This window comes from Octodon degus, unplaced genomic scaffold, assembly GCF_000260255.1.
Source record: "Octodon degus isolate 3935 unplaced genomic scaffold, OctDeg1.0 scaffold00045, whole genome shotgun sequence".
Classification (NCBI taxonomy): Eukaryota; Metazoa; Chordata; class Mammalia; order Rodentia; family Octodontidae; genus Octodon; species Octodon degus.
Genome location: NW_004524621.1, coordinates 6,576,817 through 6,593,572, shown reverse-complemented (window position 1 = coordinate 6,593,572; position 16,756 = coordinate 6,576,817). Strand labels below are relative to the sequence as shown.

General features: G+C 48.3%; 1 protein-coding gene across 6 annotated transcripts in view; it reads right to left on the bottom strand.

Annotated features, from left to right (window-relative positions):
* The window catches only part of Adarb1 (adenosine deaminase, RNA specific B1), a 94,972-nt gene that overhangs the window by 72,941 nt on the left and 5,275 nt on the right, over window positions 1–16,756 (bottom strand). For all 6 annotated transcript variants that reach the window (XR_002821257.1, XM_023715913.1, XM_023715912.1 and 3 more), the window contains one exon: window positions 1,994–2,071. The gene's annotated coding sequence lies outside the window, so the exon portion shown is untranslated. The remainder of the gene's footprint in view (window positions 1–1,993; window positions 2,072–16,756) is intronic.

Below are 16,756 nucleotides of genomic sequence, written 5' to 3'. Positions count from 1 at the left end.
TGGATGAAGAGCAGAGACACAGAATCGTTTGCTGCAGCATTGCAAGGGAAATACCAGGAGTAAACACTCTGTTTTGATTAGAGCCAGTGTGAGGCATCTTTTCTGCTAACCACAACCTAAGAGTATGGAAAGGTGCCCCAAACATGGCCAAGAAGGAAAAAGGTGCAGCCACAGGGCATAGCCACTCATGTTCATCAACACAGGTGCTTCACACCAGGAAGTGGATCACACTAACTCTCTCCTGAGCCAGCATGAGCAGTTGATAAAGTGCGAGCCAAGGCACAGCACCAGACAGGGACATATGCTATCTCTGGTGGACACATAAAGGAGAATGCCATAGAACTGCTAAAAATCCAGGTAACCAGAAAGCAGCTTACAAAACAAAACATTTTGACACAATAAATAAGAATTCATGAAAAACCAGCAGTGTCTCCAGACATGTGGGAGCACAGCCATAGGGAATGTGGTAGATGGGAGCAACTCATTGGTTGCCAGCACCCACATACTGGGTCTGGCCCACTCCCCAACCAGCACTCCTGCTGCCTTTCACTCACCTGCAAACAGAGCAGAACCTGAGCCAGAACCTTCCCTTCCTTGGGCTCTGCAGGGTCCCATATAGGTCATCCACATGGGGTCAGCATGGCCAGAGCTGATGGACCAGATGCTATGCTTCTATAGTTCCACATCTACCCAGTGTCACACACTTTCTAGACATAGGTGTTACAAGACACATAACCAACAGAGACTGCATACAGGTAACAGGAAGAACTGCTCAGTTTAACAAGCGTAGGTCTGTGGATGAAGCCAGGACTTGAGAAAAGGAAAGGTCTTACTATAGTATTTTTTAATGTGGTCAACTATAGTTCTGCTGACCCTGAACTTTGAGTTAGGTTTATTTAAAAGCCTTTCTTCTTCACTCATGTCTCACTGCACCATTCTACCCTGTTTGGAGCTCATTCTGGTATGTGATGCAAGGTCTAAATCCATGGTGAGCCAGCAGCATTTATTACAAATGACCCACCTCTGACCCAGAAAACTGAGACACCACTGTCATCACACTAGATTTCTGCCTAAGTTTCAGCTGATTCCTGAACTTCTGAAGCATAGCATTAGGTAATTTTTGTCATGGTGAACACGAGAGTTTACTGACAAAAACAAGGACAGGACCACCATCATTATGTGGCCCCTCGTTGACCTGACACAGTCACTTGGTGCCCTACAGCTGTTTCGTCAGGGGTTGGTGGTATTTTATGACATCTGGTATGCAGGGCTGCTCTCTCTCCTGCACTCTTTCCTTTCCAAGTTTTCTCTGTATTCATGCTTGTTTGGATTTTGATTTCAATTTTAGAATCAACATGACCAATATACCAAAAAAACTGGCTCTTGTCTTTAATGTTTCCCTGGGATCACATTAAATTTATAAGCCGACTTAGCACTGACATGTTAACACTACTGAGACATTTGAACTGAGGCAAGGCCACTTCTGTGTCTTCTCTCATTCAGGGCTTGAACAGATCTCATTTCATTCATCCGTAAGTACTCAATCTCTACTGCTGCTATTGTTAATGGGGTTCTTTCTTCTGTAACACCTTTTTAATGGGCTTTTTTCATGTATGAAAACTATTACTGATGTTTGCATACTAATTTTGAACTTTTGCTACACCGAGGTATCCTTTTATTATCCAGGTTATTTCTAACCTGCTTCAGGGTCCATGCTTCCAAAATGGCAGCCATCAGATACAGTGCCCCCTGCAGGGTCCTACGTGACTGGCTCTGGACTCTGTGATTCACTGCCACCTTGCTCCTTTTTCTATCCCACACTTTATGCTTCTGCTGCTCTTGTGCTTCACTCAGAATGGCCATGGGCAAATTCAGGGCCCTGCATGATGATTCTCGAAGCTGGGCCCCCATGTTCCATGCCCTGGCTCGCCCCTGTGTCCCCGTATCAGTAGCTTCATGTGTCCTGCCAATTCCCACTCCAATCTTTCCTTACCTTCCTGCTTCTGAGGCTTGGCTCATAGAAAATGAACTCCCATCTTGGGCAAGCTTGAATGACTGAAGATATCAAGTCCTGAAAAAGAGACAGATGTTTATGCTCCTAAATGTCTTTTTTATTAGAATTTCAAATAAGGAAACCCATGTCTGAGTCATATTCTGTTATTCTAGCATTCCCGTAATTTGCACCTATTTCGCTTTCAACCACACGTGTTTTCCTGTGTATCTCGCCAGCACCAACCCCAGTGTGTCATTGACATCACTGAGCACAAATGAGTTTATAAAAGTGAAATATGCTCAAACTTTTTAGAGTTGCTGAGCAAATTCAACTTTTATAGTGAGTTGTTTTAACAAATCCCCAACTTCCTCATGACTGAGATGCAGAGTGTCAGAACCCTGAAGTTGGTTATATGGCAAGTCAGCTTCCAAGCACACACTGAGACACTCTGTGTGGACTCCCAGTGTTCATATAAAACACATGGATTAATGGTCCAGAGTGCAACACTGTGTGCACCTCTACCACACTGAATACAGGGTACTGCACACAATCAAAAAGGGCTTTAAACTCAGCAGGCACTGCAGCCAGGCACAGAGTGGGCCTTTTGTAAAACCTGTTGTGGAATGTAATAAGCCTGTTCCAGGTTGAGTTGCAATAAAAGAGAAGAATTCACACCCTGTGGAAAAGAAACAAAAACAAGCAGGAACCTCTGAGAGCTTTAAATCCTACGATAACACTTGAGAACCTAAGTTCACCAAGTTGGGAACCACAAACAATATCTCCCAGAAGAATATCCTCCCCGCACCCGACCGTGCAGAGCCGCTGCTCCCCAGAACAAGGCAATAGGACTGTCAACCACATGGGTAAAAAAGCACAGAGCTGACTTCGCCTAGATTCTCAGACACAGGCGGACAACAGAGAAAACCCTCATTAAGTCTGGAATCCTGGGCCAGACACAGCAGACTCCTGACCCTTCTGCAGGCAGGGAAGCCTCATCCTGTGGCCCAGTCTCCTCAGCTCCAATGTATTTTCAGAAAGAAAGCCAGTCCTTGAATTATCCACATTCTCAGAAATCCACTCCCACTTTCGTCCCCATTATCCACGGCTTACCTTCTCATGGCCTCAGCTAGCCCAGGCCAACCAAGGTCGGACAATACTAGTGAAAAGGTCCAGAAATAAACAAATTTTCATCTAGATGCCACATTGAGCATCAGAAAAAGAAATCTCAGTCATCTGACCCTACCCTGCCAAGAGCTGAGTCATTTCTCTGTCCATATATCCACCTGGATCTGCCACCACCACCGGGCACCTAGAGATCACCCTAGCTGTCAGCAAACTGTGCTGTGCTCATGACTGCCACACAGCAGCCAGCATTACGTATCCATACTGCAGTCCTCCCCTCAGTGCATCCCACCATGCAGGCATTGTGTCTCCTGTGTCATCCCCAGAAGGGGGAGCAGGGTACCATTGGGACTGACAGAAAAAGGGACCATGGTCACGTAACTGTCCTTGCAGTAGGCTGGGAAGTGCTTTGCTCTATTAGTTGTTGTCAGTCTATTAGTTGTTGTTAATCTCTTCCTGTGCCTAATTTATAAAGTCAACTTTTACTCAAGTGTGTGACAGGAAAAGCATGGAACCCACAGGGCCCAGGGCCAGCATTGTTTCAGAAACCCAGGCGGCACTGTGGAACACATCCATGAGGATGAGATGCACAGTATAGATCTGTATGGAGTGCATTTAATAGAGAGCATAACGACAACACAATGTTAGGCTTTCATCTCCACAACGCTCATAATAACTCAATATTTCCCGAGAGCCAGCTTGTACAGTCTGACTCATTTAAAATATAATCAATTAATTGAGAACTGAGAACCTCTGCATCTGAGAGGGAGTAGATGGGGACAAGTCAGAAGCAGTGTGAGAAAACTTCCATCTCCTTCCTCGAAAAGCCACAGCAAAACTCAGGCCCCCTCAAGTATCAAAACCACAGTCAGACATCAAAATGCAACCCAAGAGCCCCTGAGGAAGAAAGCCAAGTCCTCTGCCTCACACCACATGAGCCCGACAGGGGGCATTGCCTCCAGAGCTGTGTTGAGAATCTGGGCTTCACTGAGACCATTACTACCTGGGAGAAGGTGACCTTCTGATCTTGTCATCAGAGCCTGCTCCCTCAAGCTAGTCACCTCAAGACCTGCAGGAGCAGGTGGAGCTAGCTCCTTAGGCAAGCCATGCAAGAGGATGGAGGAAGGCAGTAAACAGATCTGCGGCCATGTGCTTCCAAGAGTGGTTAGCAAAGCCCCAGTCCCTGAAATGTACCTGTCACTCCTCATACATCCCTGCCTCAGGATGTCTGGTTCAGCACCTCAACTCAGTCACAGGTCAGCACAGCAACAGCAGCACCAGTTTTATCTACAATGAGAGTCTTCTCCTCACCAGGTCTAAGTTCTCCTTGTTGAACCTCCAATTCCTTGTATCTCTGAGCTACAGTAGGGCCTGCCTGCCCTGATACCACTAACCTGACTGTTCTGCCTTCTTTCCTGGGATCTAACCTATCCCAAGAGCACTGGTGAAATGTGTACAGTGTATTACAGCTTCCCTCTCTAGTCCGACTACTTTACAGGCCCCCACTGCCCAGGTGAACCCCAGAATCCAAACTTACAACATGCAACTCCATATAACTTTTCACAGAAGTGACTATAACCCACCCAAGTATATCCCTTCAAACAAAACTAAGCACTTCACACACAATTTCCTCAGCCAGCTTACAAACAATCCACCCATGGACATCTAAATCTCCTCAAAGTTGTCCAAAGCTATCCAAGGACATGAAAGGCTATAAAAGGCCACCTGAGGTAACTCAAGGTGCACAAAGCCACCCGAGGTTGCCCAAAGCTACTCAACACTACCCAAATTATCCACAACTCCCCAAGGTCACTGTCAACACCATCTAAGACTATCCAAGGCCATGAAAGACCACCCAATGCCACCTATGGCCATTCAAGACAACCCAAGGCCATCCAAGATAGCTCAGGGCCATTCACGTCCCTCCTAAGAAAAATTCTTTTTGGGCTAGGTACTAGCTCAGTGGGTCCAATGCAAGAAGTGGTTCAAAAAAAAAGCCTAAACTGCTTATATAATTACTGCCAATAAGTTAAAAATGATCTTATACAAGAGGAGATGATATCAAAAAGAGATAACACTGTAACAACCAAATACATTTTTTTAAAAAAGGAGATAACACTAAACAAACACAAAACATGCACTTTAGCATCAGCCATGTCTGGTTGCAACCCATCCTTGACTTCTTCCTCCTCTTCCTCCTCTTCCTCCTCCTCCTCTTTGGACTCCTGTAGGTGGCAGCATTCCCTCCAGTGGTCTGCAAGACAGCATGCACATACCCAGCACTCAAGAACAAAGATGTATGGGTCCCATGCAAGCTCACCCTCATACTTGCAAGGAGATCCTGCCACTTTCACAATGGTGAGGGGCACCCCAGGTGGGGGCCATGTCCTGAGGATCATCCTCCCTCACTGGCCCAGGAGGAGACAGAGGCCACTAGTACTGCCAAGATGTCAAGCAGAACAGAGGTGGGGCACTGGTCATAACCTTGAGGGGAGACAGGTCGTCAGGGATTGAAAAGCCCTTCACAGGGATGCGAGGCCAGGACCAGAGCAAAAGAGTTGAGAAGGAGTACACTTCAATGATCAGCAGAGGTACAGTGCACAGGCAGGGCTTATTTATGTGACTATAGGACACACATCTGTGTCCCCAGGCACATCCATGAGAGAGGCCCATCTTACTGTCTCCATGCTAGCCTACCACAGGGCAAAAAGGCAGGAGGGAGAAGATGGTCCTGTGAATGCAGAGCCACCAGCACTGCTGCCAGAAGTGCAAGAAGATGGTGTGGGTCTGGCCAGTAGGGCTGGGGCCAACACCCAAAATCTATCTCCCACACTTGTCACTCAAAAGCATCCTGAGGAACTCATCACAGCTTTCAAATATTTTTATCTGAAAGGTGATTTCAGGCAGCATTCTTTGTTCTAGGTCCAGGGTAAGCTCAGGATGCTTGGAAAGCCCTGGAGGCTCAATGACAGATACCAACACATACCCAGCCAGAGCCAGGAGTAAAGGTCCTTAGCCAGGCCCAAGACAGCAAATTCTGTTTTAAACCTGCTTCACTGGGCAGTAAAGCCTGGTTTTCATGTATATCTGAACAAATAATTTGATATATTTTTTCAAAAGAACATTACTTCACTAAATCACCAGAAAATGAGTTATGAAAGAAAACATTAAAATTAAAAATCTACCTTTAAAAACACTATCAATTAAAAAAGCTGTGATCAAGTGAAGGCTCATGAAAGGAGGTGAATCACACAAGAGGAGGAGCCCTTCCAAGACCAAGGCATCAGTGGCAGGGGGAAGAGGTGATGCCCCTGGGCCTGCAGGGGGAGCTCAGAAGGCTGCAGTCCTTGGGTTGATGGGTCCTGGGAGACCTGAAGCACCCCAGAAGCTGAAGAAAGTGGACCAGAAGCACAGTGCCCCCAGCCTGGTATGAGCTCAGGCCCACGATGAAGGATGTGACAGAGCGAGGACCAGTATGGAGGACTGGGGGTGGCTGGGCTGCTTCCTTCCTCAGGCCATGCTAGAGAACTTATTTTAGAGCCTGTATTTCCTGGTTTCCATTGTTCCTATTGTGTAAACTGTTGGGGGGTTGCGGGGGGGAGGCCAGCTCACAGGGCTCCAGGCAGCAGAGGCAAGACCAAGGCTCCCTCCACCCTGGAAAGGTTAGGTGATGCTAGCATGACATCTCTGGATCCTACCTGTGTTCTGCCCTAATGTGTGAGGTCAGACAGCTTACCATTAGGAACAGAAGGCTTCACTGAGACAATCTTTGATGGTTTTTATTCAAGCAAAGAGCTAGATTTATGCTATAAAAAGCCTCACGAGCTCTATACACCTCCTCATAGTGTTTTGGGGTATCCCTAACTCTATGAAGATGTGTTCCTATGTCCTGACACTGCTGGTGTGGATCATCAGGTGGTCACATCATACAGATGAGATGTAGCCATCTGAAGACCCAACAGGCATAGGGCTACCAGGAAGAAAATAACTTTGGAGGAGGACCACAGGAAAACTAGAAGAATCCAGCATTCAGATGAAGACTTGAGGGCTGGGGAGATAGCTCAGTGGCATAAGTGCCCGCCTGGCAAGTGCAAGGCCTTGAGTTCTATCCCGGGTACCACAAAAACAAACAAAAAGATGGCAGACAAAGACTTGTTTCTCCAAAGTGTTACTTGGGAAGATTAAAGGCCCAGGCATAACAGTACAAAAAATAGGAAGCATTTAAAACTTTGTCTGCCATGTTTATGTTTAGAATCCTCCTCACCCACCAGCTGTGATAGAGTAGAGAGAATGTGGGGAGACAGAGCTCACCCCCTCTCCAGCTGGGGGACACTGTCGTAAGGACCAGGAACCCAGAGAACATGAAGCTGTGTGGCTCCCAGCACAGGGTCCCCCTCAGAATCAATCCAAAGGCCTACCCTACCATAACCACCTGCTAGAAATTCAGGAAGAGAAAATTAATCTCTAAGGTCTTGTAAACTGTTCTGAGTAAATAAAGTGAACCATTTTCTCTTATTAAAATAAAACAATGACATTTAAATTAGCGATGACTTAATTTTACAAAAGATTAAAACAGCAGCAACCCAAAGCAGTGAGGTGGAGAGGGGAGCAGATGAGTCCAAAAAACTGTTGGGTCAACATAGAAACCAATGAGTGACAGGAGATCTAGTTTATGCTAAGGAAAGAACTGAATGGATTAGAAACATACTCTTCATGCTAAAAAGAGCCATCTTGGGCTGGGGAGATAGCTCAGTGGAATAAGCACTTCCCTGGCAAGTGCAAGGGCCTGAGATCAATCCCTGGTTCCACCAAAAAAAAAAAAAAAATTGAAAAGATAAAAAGAGCCATTTCACCCTACGCTGTGTTTGAACCAGTACCATGACAGTGATCAGGCCACGTGCTCCACCTCCCAGTAAAAATCCTCATTGAACACCATGCTTTTCCATTTCCACACCAAGGAGGCCTGGCAGCTCTCAGGATATACAAGGCTATCGGCACACAGAGTAGAATGATTTCCTGGAAGTAAACGCTAAAAATGAGGATGCATGATGGCAGAGGTCAGCATCAGTTACCTGGGATGGGGCAAACCTGGTGATTATCACCATCTTGGTGATGGTCATATGAGAGCAAAGTATGGGATAGGCACTAGGGCCTACCTGCTCACTGGAGAAAAGAGCCACCAGCTGATCACACCCTGAGTTATGGGAATATTTACACCACAGAAACTGGCAATGCTAGGATGAGGACTTTTCTCACCTCCCCACAAAATCCAGCTGCCAAACATTTACAACACCCTATCTATCTTGCAATCCACAAACAAAACAGGATGTTGCTGGCAGCTGGAAGCTCAGGACTAGGACCAGGGAAAGACATTTTGAAAAACTATTAAAATAAGCAGCAAGTGTATGTTGTAGTATTTAAAACATGGTTTTCCTCAGAATATAAGGACATTTAACACCTGAAGACCCAGACTAGAATGGGGACCATGGTTGCCCTAGAAGAAGCAGGGAATTCACACTGTTGACAGCAAAGGCAATTTTTTCAAAGTCCACAACAAGCTAGGAAGAAGAGCCTCTTCACCACACCAGATGAGCAGTAAGTGCAAGACAATTCCATCAGCATCAGTGTGGGCATGGGGTGTGGAGGCGAGCGGTAAGGGGTGCTACTCACCATCATACCCATCCCCAGGTAGCATCCCCAGTGTATTAGTGAGGGAAGAGCAGTCTTTTCAGAAAGAAGAGGCCCTGTGCTTGCAAAGGGACCCCTACCTGGGGCCCTGGGAACTAAGACAAGCTGTGAATGTGAGCCACATGAGAGACCAGCAGCCTCCCCTCATGGACAATACTGGTAAAGGACCAGAAAGCTGTCAGTGTGCAGAGGCAGCACCTATCTCAAGCCACACTGAAACCGACGCCTATAGCTTACTCCAAACCACAAGAAGAGACTCAAAACTCAAGATGCAACTCTTTTCAACAGAGCCCTTGGGCTTCCTAAAAATTTAAACTTCTCTTTGGGGTTAAAAAAAAAAAAAAAATCCAAAGACCAAGGACCAAGCTAGGAAACCAGCTGGACACACCTGTGCTAAATAGGAGGCCAGAGGCTGGAGGTTGGACAGTGCCAGGTGCTCTGGTTAGTCACTGACACTTGGGGAAAGCATCCTGTGTGGACTGCATAGACAGGCAGGTCTCCAGGAAGCTCAGGGAGGGCTCCACCAACAGTGACTCAAGCCCTTCACGCAGGCAGCAGATGTCAGGGTTGCTCCTCTGTCAGCAGCCACCTCTGCTCTGAGTGTCTTTTTGTGTTCTGTGCTGTTTTATATACTTTGTGATCTAAAATATCAGACTCATGGGAAGTTGGGAAGAACACAAAGCCTCCTGCACACCCTCAACCCATGCTATCAAAAGCACAGGCTCTTGAGAGGCTGGCACTGGTGGCTGATGGACAAAGGAGAGCATTTCTGCTGCCCCTCTGCCTGCCACATCTCACCCATGCTGAGTTACAGTCTTTCCTACTCATCCCTGCCCAGGCTGAGCCCCACCTGCCCAGTCTCTCCTGGTCTCCTTCTGGTGAGACTGTGTGAGAACACCAGGGCCACACACGGACAATGGGTCAGCCTTACTGACCCGCATCTTCCACTCTAAAGTTACTACTTTTCCCTCTTTAATAAATAACTTGTGGCAGAGGTCCTGAGTTGAGGGGAATCTCCTGTTTCTCTTCTACTTTCACCCCCACAATCTTAATAGGGGGTAGTGAGCTGCTCCCTGGGACCTCTGAGCAGGGACCAAGGGATCTGCTGGCAGTGAGCCACTGTGTCCCCATTCTTTCACTGGAGAGAAAGTCCCTTCTCCTTGTTTATTTCTTGCTGCTGAGCTGTCTGTTTGTACCAGTATGGGAATGGGCCCTCCCCTGCCTTACTATGCAGACCACTACTCTGTTACTGCCCTCTGCTTCCCTGCCTGGGCCATCAGGAGATCCCTCTGCACACCTGCCCTTCCTGCACTTGTCCTCTCCTCCCAGCACCCAAGGTTGCCTTGTGTGGCCTTCCCAAGCAACTTACTGTCTCACTGCTGCTGTGGGGGCTGTGGCTTCTAGGCTTCCCCCAGGACAAAGCCAGGTGACATCTCCATGTGTCTACAAGGATCTGCATTCACATCTGTGTCACTGCACATGCATGGTCACATGGATACCTGACTCCCCCAGTACTACCCACAGTGACTTCTTAGCAGACAGGATGAGGCCTGGCTCTCACCATCTACTGCAGACCTGCACTGTGTGCAACCACAGATGCACAGTGCAGCTTTCTAGGGCTGGGCCTTGGACCCTGGAAAACACCCATCACCAGAGCTCCAGCAGCCAGGCTTGCTCTGTTTTCCTGAGGACACCATCCTCTGTCCTGGCCATTCTATAGTAGCTGTGATGTTTTGTTCCCTAGAGCGATGTTTTTGTCTGTTCAGCAGTCATCTCACATCTCAGTTGATGTCAATGTTTCTATGAGTCTTAGAGGTGTCCGTGGCCCAGGAAGTAGGCTGTACTAACAGCCTGGGGAAGTGTAACACCTCACCCTGCCAAAAGGTTTCCCATCCTCAGCCCTCTACACTCCATAGTGACTGTGCTTTTCCATCCACCTCTCCTTGCACAAGCGTGCACATGATGTGCACACCTCCAATGAAGGCAATACACCAGGTATGTTCCAGCACCTAACCATGCCCACTCAGCACATACTGGAAATGGCTGGGCACTGGTCCACAGAAAAAGTCCTGCAATGGGTCAGCCTTACTGCCCACCATCTTTCACTCTAAAGTTACTATAGGGTCTACACTACCCTCTACTCCATTGGACAGTTATGCTGTACCACACACACACCTAGCCTCACTTCTGCAAAGGTGTGACTTCAGTGCAAATGCCAGCAGAAAGGAACTGTGAGGCCCAGAGGTCAGCAAAGATGTGGTTCCCACAGACACAGGGCAGTTTCCCATGTGCCCAGTCAAATTACATCAATTTTTTCAGATGATGAAAGGGGTAAAAATGAAATACCATGAAGATGCTGCTCTAGGGGAGCCTGACAGCAGGTACCAGACACCAGGCAGCCTCTGCTCAACACTGTGGCCAACACACTAACCCTGGAACCATGACACATACCCAGACAGGCCTCAGCAGGAGCCCTTTGGAACCAAACAAGCAGTCTCCACTGGCATTATCAACATCAGACAGATATTTCTGTCTTAAATCCCATTTCAAAGCTCTTATGTATCCCTGGGAATCTAACTGACAGAAATGAAAATACACTGTCATGGTTTATATCCAGATATCTCCCAAAGCCTAATGCGCACATAGGTGGAGCTTTGGAAGGTGAATGGATCCTGGGTGCTCATAGCTGACTTGCTGGCAGGAGGCAAGGCCTGGCCTAGACGGGTTCACCATGGAGGAGTAGAGAAGGTCCTGAGCAATACCTCTGGAGGCCCTAGCTGCCCTGCACATCCAGACCGGTCTTTTCTGAGCACTGAAAAGTGAATCTGCAGACACCACTTGGTCCTACTGCAGTCTGCATGCTTTCTTCAGCAAGTAGTAAGACCGAGAACACCGGCATCAGCTCTTGGGTAGGTAGGAAGAGCAGCAGAGCTGGACCTCATCTGTTCAGGACTGCCCAGCCCACTTCATGCAATGCTGAGGGACCCTGGGAATCCTTGTGCACCTTTCCCAGACCTCAGTGTGGCTCAAACTCACCACAGAGGAGAAGAAAAAGCCTCCCTTTCACTAAGTTGGGCACCTGGGATGGACAGACCTAACGACCACCTCACATTTCCTTCAGTCCGCACCATAGTGCAAAAGAAAAGATGAAAAGACAGATGTGTTGTCTCCTGAAGTGACCACGCATGTCACTCATGAATCCTCATCACACATAATGCAGCACAAGGAATGCAGAGGAGAAAACCCAGGAGTAAAGTCAATGTCTCTACTCCCAGGGACACTGAGGCACAAGGGCCCAAGGATGGCCAAGAAGCCAACTCCAGATGGAAGTCTTCTGGGAGAGAATCCAAATGCAAGCTGAGACATTATGCAAGTGTGTCTTCTTCACAGGGTTTCAGCAGCAGTAAAATCTAGGTTGGAGTCTGGGAGTCCAGGCAACAGCAGCTCTGAGATGCCCGGGTTCACTTCTACAAAGTCTATGTGTCAACTCCCAAACCAGCTTCAACCTGCAGTGAACACTGCCTGGATTCCTACTTTGCCACTACTTTCTGAGTACTGAAAATGTGAACAAAAACATTATTGCGTGAGGCTCTGGAAAAGTTTGGATAGGTTTTTAATGAAAAATTCTCAATGTATTATGAAAGAAAAGATAATCCCCTCAAAAATTCCACAAAAGAACACTCTACTTAATCAAAGCAAACTACAACCCCGATGCAAAGCTAACCAATCAGCAGCAGATAACAGCTCTTCTTGTATCATTTCAGGAAACTATCAACTCTGAGTTACTCAAATTCAAAATTAACAAGACTGATAAACATGCATTTGATGTGTTTCACTCCCATCTAAGCAGCATGACACCAACATCAAAATCACTGCTCCCTAATGGTGGCTGGAGCACACTACCTTCTGACCAGCTGAGAGACACACAGATCAATACTAAGTCTTCAGCACCCTTAAGGCAGGGTTGAAGGCAGGTATGGTACCCCTAGCATCTCTAGAATGCCCTTTCTATTTGGGGACTCTTCAGAGATGCACACCTGCTCCTTGGGGCAGGAATGAGAATTCCATCTCATTCTCATGCTGGCTGCCAGACTCCATGCCAATCCTACAGTGGTGGAATCCACTCCTGAAAAGGGAAAGCTGCCAGACAAAAGGCTGCAGGGACCCCACGGCAGTGGCACCTGGCTGGGGTGTAGGGCCCTGGGATAACTAGGTAGGAAGCCTCCAGACATCCTCAGAGAAACCCTCTTCTCAAGAAAGCCAGCTTCATCCTGAGCAGGCAGGCTGCTCCAGCTTACCACACTGAGCTGCACTGTCACCAATAAAGAAAGAAGTCAATTTGTAACATCTTCTGCTTCTAAGTTTGAAATGTTAAACTAGGAGGATCAACCCATCCTCTTTAGTTACATCAATTCTGGACCTGCAGGCCTGGTCTAGCCATCTGGCAGTCTCAAGCTAGTCCCTAGGCACCTGCAAGGGCAGAAAAGGGCAACCCTAGCCTCAGGGTCCAAATTTCCCTAACTCCTTCTCCTTAGAATCTGTCCCTACTCTGCCTGATTTAAAACCCCTTCCTCATTGACCTCCCTTACAGCAAAGCCACAGAGCTGGGGGAGGTGACAGGAAACTGAGACAGGACAGCATAGCTGCTGCTGCACCCAGAACCACAATCAAGCTCTATAGCCAGCACTGGCCACACCCTGGGTCCCAGCCTAGAACCTCCAGAACAGACTATTGCATTCCTCCCTGTAAGAACCTCATGGCCTCTGTTTGTGTTCAAGGGAGCTGTGCCCTCCAGAGCAGAGCTAACCTAGCCCTGGCTCCCCGACTTTGGAGCTTGCTCTTGTCTGTTCCTCTCCCAAACAGCTGGTGAGCTGCACTGCCTTTGATTTTTTTTAATTCTTTGAAGCCTCCACATTTGAATCAAGTATCTTTTTCACCCCATTTGGCTGCTTTTTACTGAAACCTCTCAGGATTATTCAAAGTGCCCTCATCTTTGCCAGCAAGTATAGTCCTACCTGTAACCTCTCAGATATTCCTATCACCAATGGAAACCAAGGCAACCACACCCCACCCCACAGGGGCAGAAAGAAGCTGGCAGGACAGTGTAACTTTCTGCAGGATAGGAGTTCCCTGTTTTAACAGATTAATTTACTATATTGCACTTCATGGTTTTATAACAATTTTAAATGTTTTGTAAATGTTTCTGTTCTACAAAGAAAAGCAAGGAAGTCTGGAGATAACACAGACATATGGGGCATAAATATATGACTGATTCACCATGAACGGTGGGAAGCGGGGGGCAGCGTGGCAAGAAGAAAAGCACACGTGCATCTGCAGAGGCAGAGAACACACACCACACACGCAGGTCCTACACCCACCACCTACAGATGTAAGAAGTCCCCCTGACTTGGCAAGGGTTTGCAGTGCTTGGAGCCACCAGTGTGAATCCAGAGCACCCCTGCCCTCCAGAGTGCAGGGAGGAAGAGCATGGGGGGACAGAGATCACAAGGTAAAGAGCACAGGACAGGCAAAGGAGTGTGGAGTGAGGAGGGGGCCAGCCCTATGCCTGGGGCAGTAGGAGCTGTGCCCAAGACAGGGATATGGGCAGCAGGGGAGAGAATGAAGAAGACTGAGACAGGCACAGACTGGCACGTCCATGGGACAGTGAGGTAATGTGCACACTACAGGTAAGGCTGGGCTGAGCAGACTGCAGGACCTAGCATGGAAGAAAGATGCAACAGCAAGAGAGGCTTCCCATCAGTAACAGGACCATGGCAGAGGTCACAGAGCAGTGAGACCGTCACAAGGGTCAAATAAGGTTATACTCACGTAACCGTGCCTGACTCACAGGAGTACCTAAAGACTGAGCTAAATATTATCCAGCTTTCTTGGGAACCACTGAGCCTCCTAGTATCAGCTTCCTGATGTGTGAAAGGCCCATGAGACCTTCCACTGGACTGTGTTAGAACTATAGGACCCAGAGAAGTGCCCATCCTGCCTAATAGAAGCTTTCACACATGGACTGCTGTGTCACAGACTCTGGAGTATATATAATCACCCTAGAGGTCACACCCCAGTACCTGACCTAGTACCAGTGATGTCCATACTGACGACTCCACCCTAGGCCCCCTGTCCTCCATGTCAGCTGTCAGATGCAGGGTCCATGGCCCTCCTGTCCCCACAACAGGATGACAGAGTCACTTCATATGTGCAGGTTTCTGTCCACTTTCTGGTAGTTATTAGTTTTCTGTAAAGAAGGAAGTATCCACAGGAAGTAGCTTTTCTTGTCCAAGGTGGTGGTGGAGTCTCCAGTCTACCACCTCCAGTCTGCCCTCACATCTGAGAGCAGGTGGGTCCCTGTTTCAGCCAGGAAAAGAGACCCCCCAAGCATCCCAGAGACTCTGAAAGGAAGGTCCTGCAAGGTCCCACATAGTCTGTGAGCAACTGTGCCAACAATGTAGTCTCTCTCTGGAGAGCCCCTGGGCTGAGACAAGGAGGTAGAGCACTCTGAGGTTCAGGGCAGCAAGAGCCTCCTGGGCCCGGGCCGGAGGAATATACAGCTCTTTTGGAAGGCAGAAGCCGGGGCTTGGCCCCTTCACATTGCACCCTGAAGATCCTCTACCTAGCCACTTATGCATACCCTTACCTCTTCTGGGAGTCAGCAAACACAAGAAGTGTCTCCCTGGGTTCTGGGGGCCCAAGCAGGGGTGGTTGGAACCCTAAACTTACAACTGGGTCTGAAGTAAGACTGTCTTGGAGACAGAGCCTCAGCTTATGGAAACTGTGTGTCCAGAGAGACAACATGAGGATGGAGCTGGCTCAGGGGATTTCAAGCTGGTGGCCACTTTAGAGCTGCTTGTTTGCAGGGTACCACAGAAGTGATAGAAGTGTTATGGACAGTGGAGAAACTGAGCCTGCATCTCCTCTGTAGCCCCTCACCTGCAAAATCTCTTTCCCAACAGAACAATGCCACAGCTCACTCCCATTTTTATCACCTTGGCCCCTGCCATAGACAAAGGCCAGCAGAGCCCTTTCTACCCCTGCTTTCCTTTGTCCCTGAGTAAAGTGTCTGTACCACATGCCTCTCAGGCCTCCACCAGGTCAGCACAACTGTTTCTGACATAATCCTCCCAGCAGGTGCACCAGACTGTGAACACTAACCTTGTGTAGGGCTACCCTCTTCCTTGTCTCCTCAGTCCCCTTGTAGACAGTGCTTTCCTGGTACAGGGTCTGCTCAGACTCCCTCCCTGGGAATGCTCACCCTAAGAGGTCCTCCTCCCCTGTCCCTGGGTTCCCACAGGACACACACATAACATGCTCTGGCAGAGCTTAGCCTGAGTGAAGGTCAATATCCCAAGCTCAGGGAAGAACTGGGTACCTCAAAACTCCAGATCCAAAACATCCACCAGCTACAAACCACACAAACCCAGACTCACTCCAGTAACAGATGCCACTGTCTGAAGGCTGTGCAGAGCATGATCTGCAGGCCAAGGCCACAGCTTGGAGGAGCGGAGGGCAGGAGCTGGGGCGTGGCCCCTCCACATTGCACCCTGCAGATCCTCTACCTAGCCACTTATGCACACCCTTCCCTCTGCTGGGAGTCAGCAAACACAAGAAGTGTCTCCTTGGGTTCTAGGACACCTGCTTCCTCCTCCTGCCTCTGGCCCTCTAGTCAGAACTGGGCTGGGTAGATGAGGTTGCCAAGCTCTCCTCAATCTCAGGATGCCTTCAGAAAGACAGGAGTTAATAAACAGAATTCCCAGTACAGTCAGCTGGTGAGACACTGGATCCTAACTCACAGGCACACTTCTCAACTTCCTGGGCTGAGCACTAAGCTACGTTTAGTTTTCTCTCCTCCTTTAAAGGGCCTGTACGTCTTCAAAACACTTTCAAATGAAGTAAGGTCTCCTCTCCCAGCCTTTTCCCCCTTCCTTCCTTGGGCTTTCCTGACAA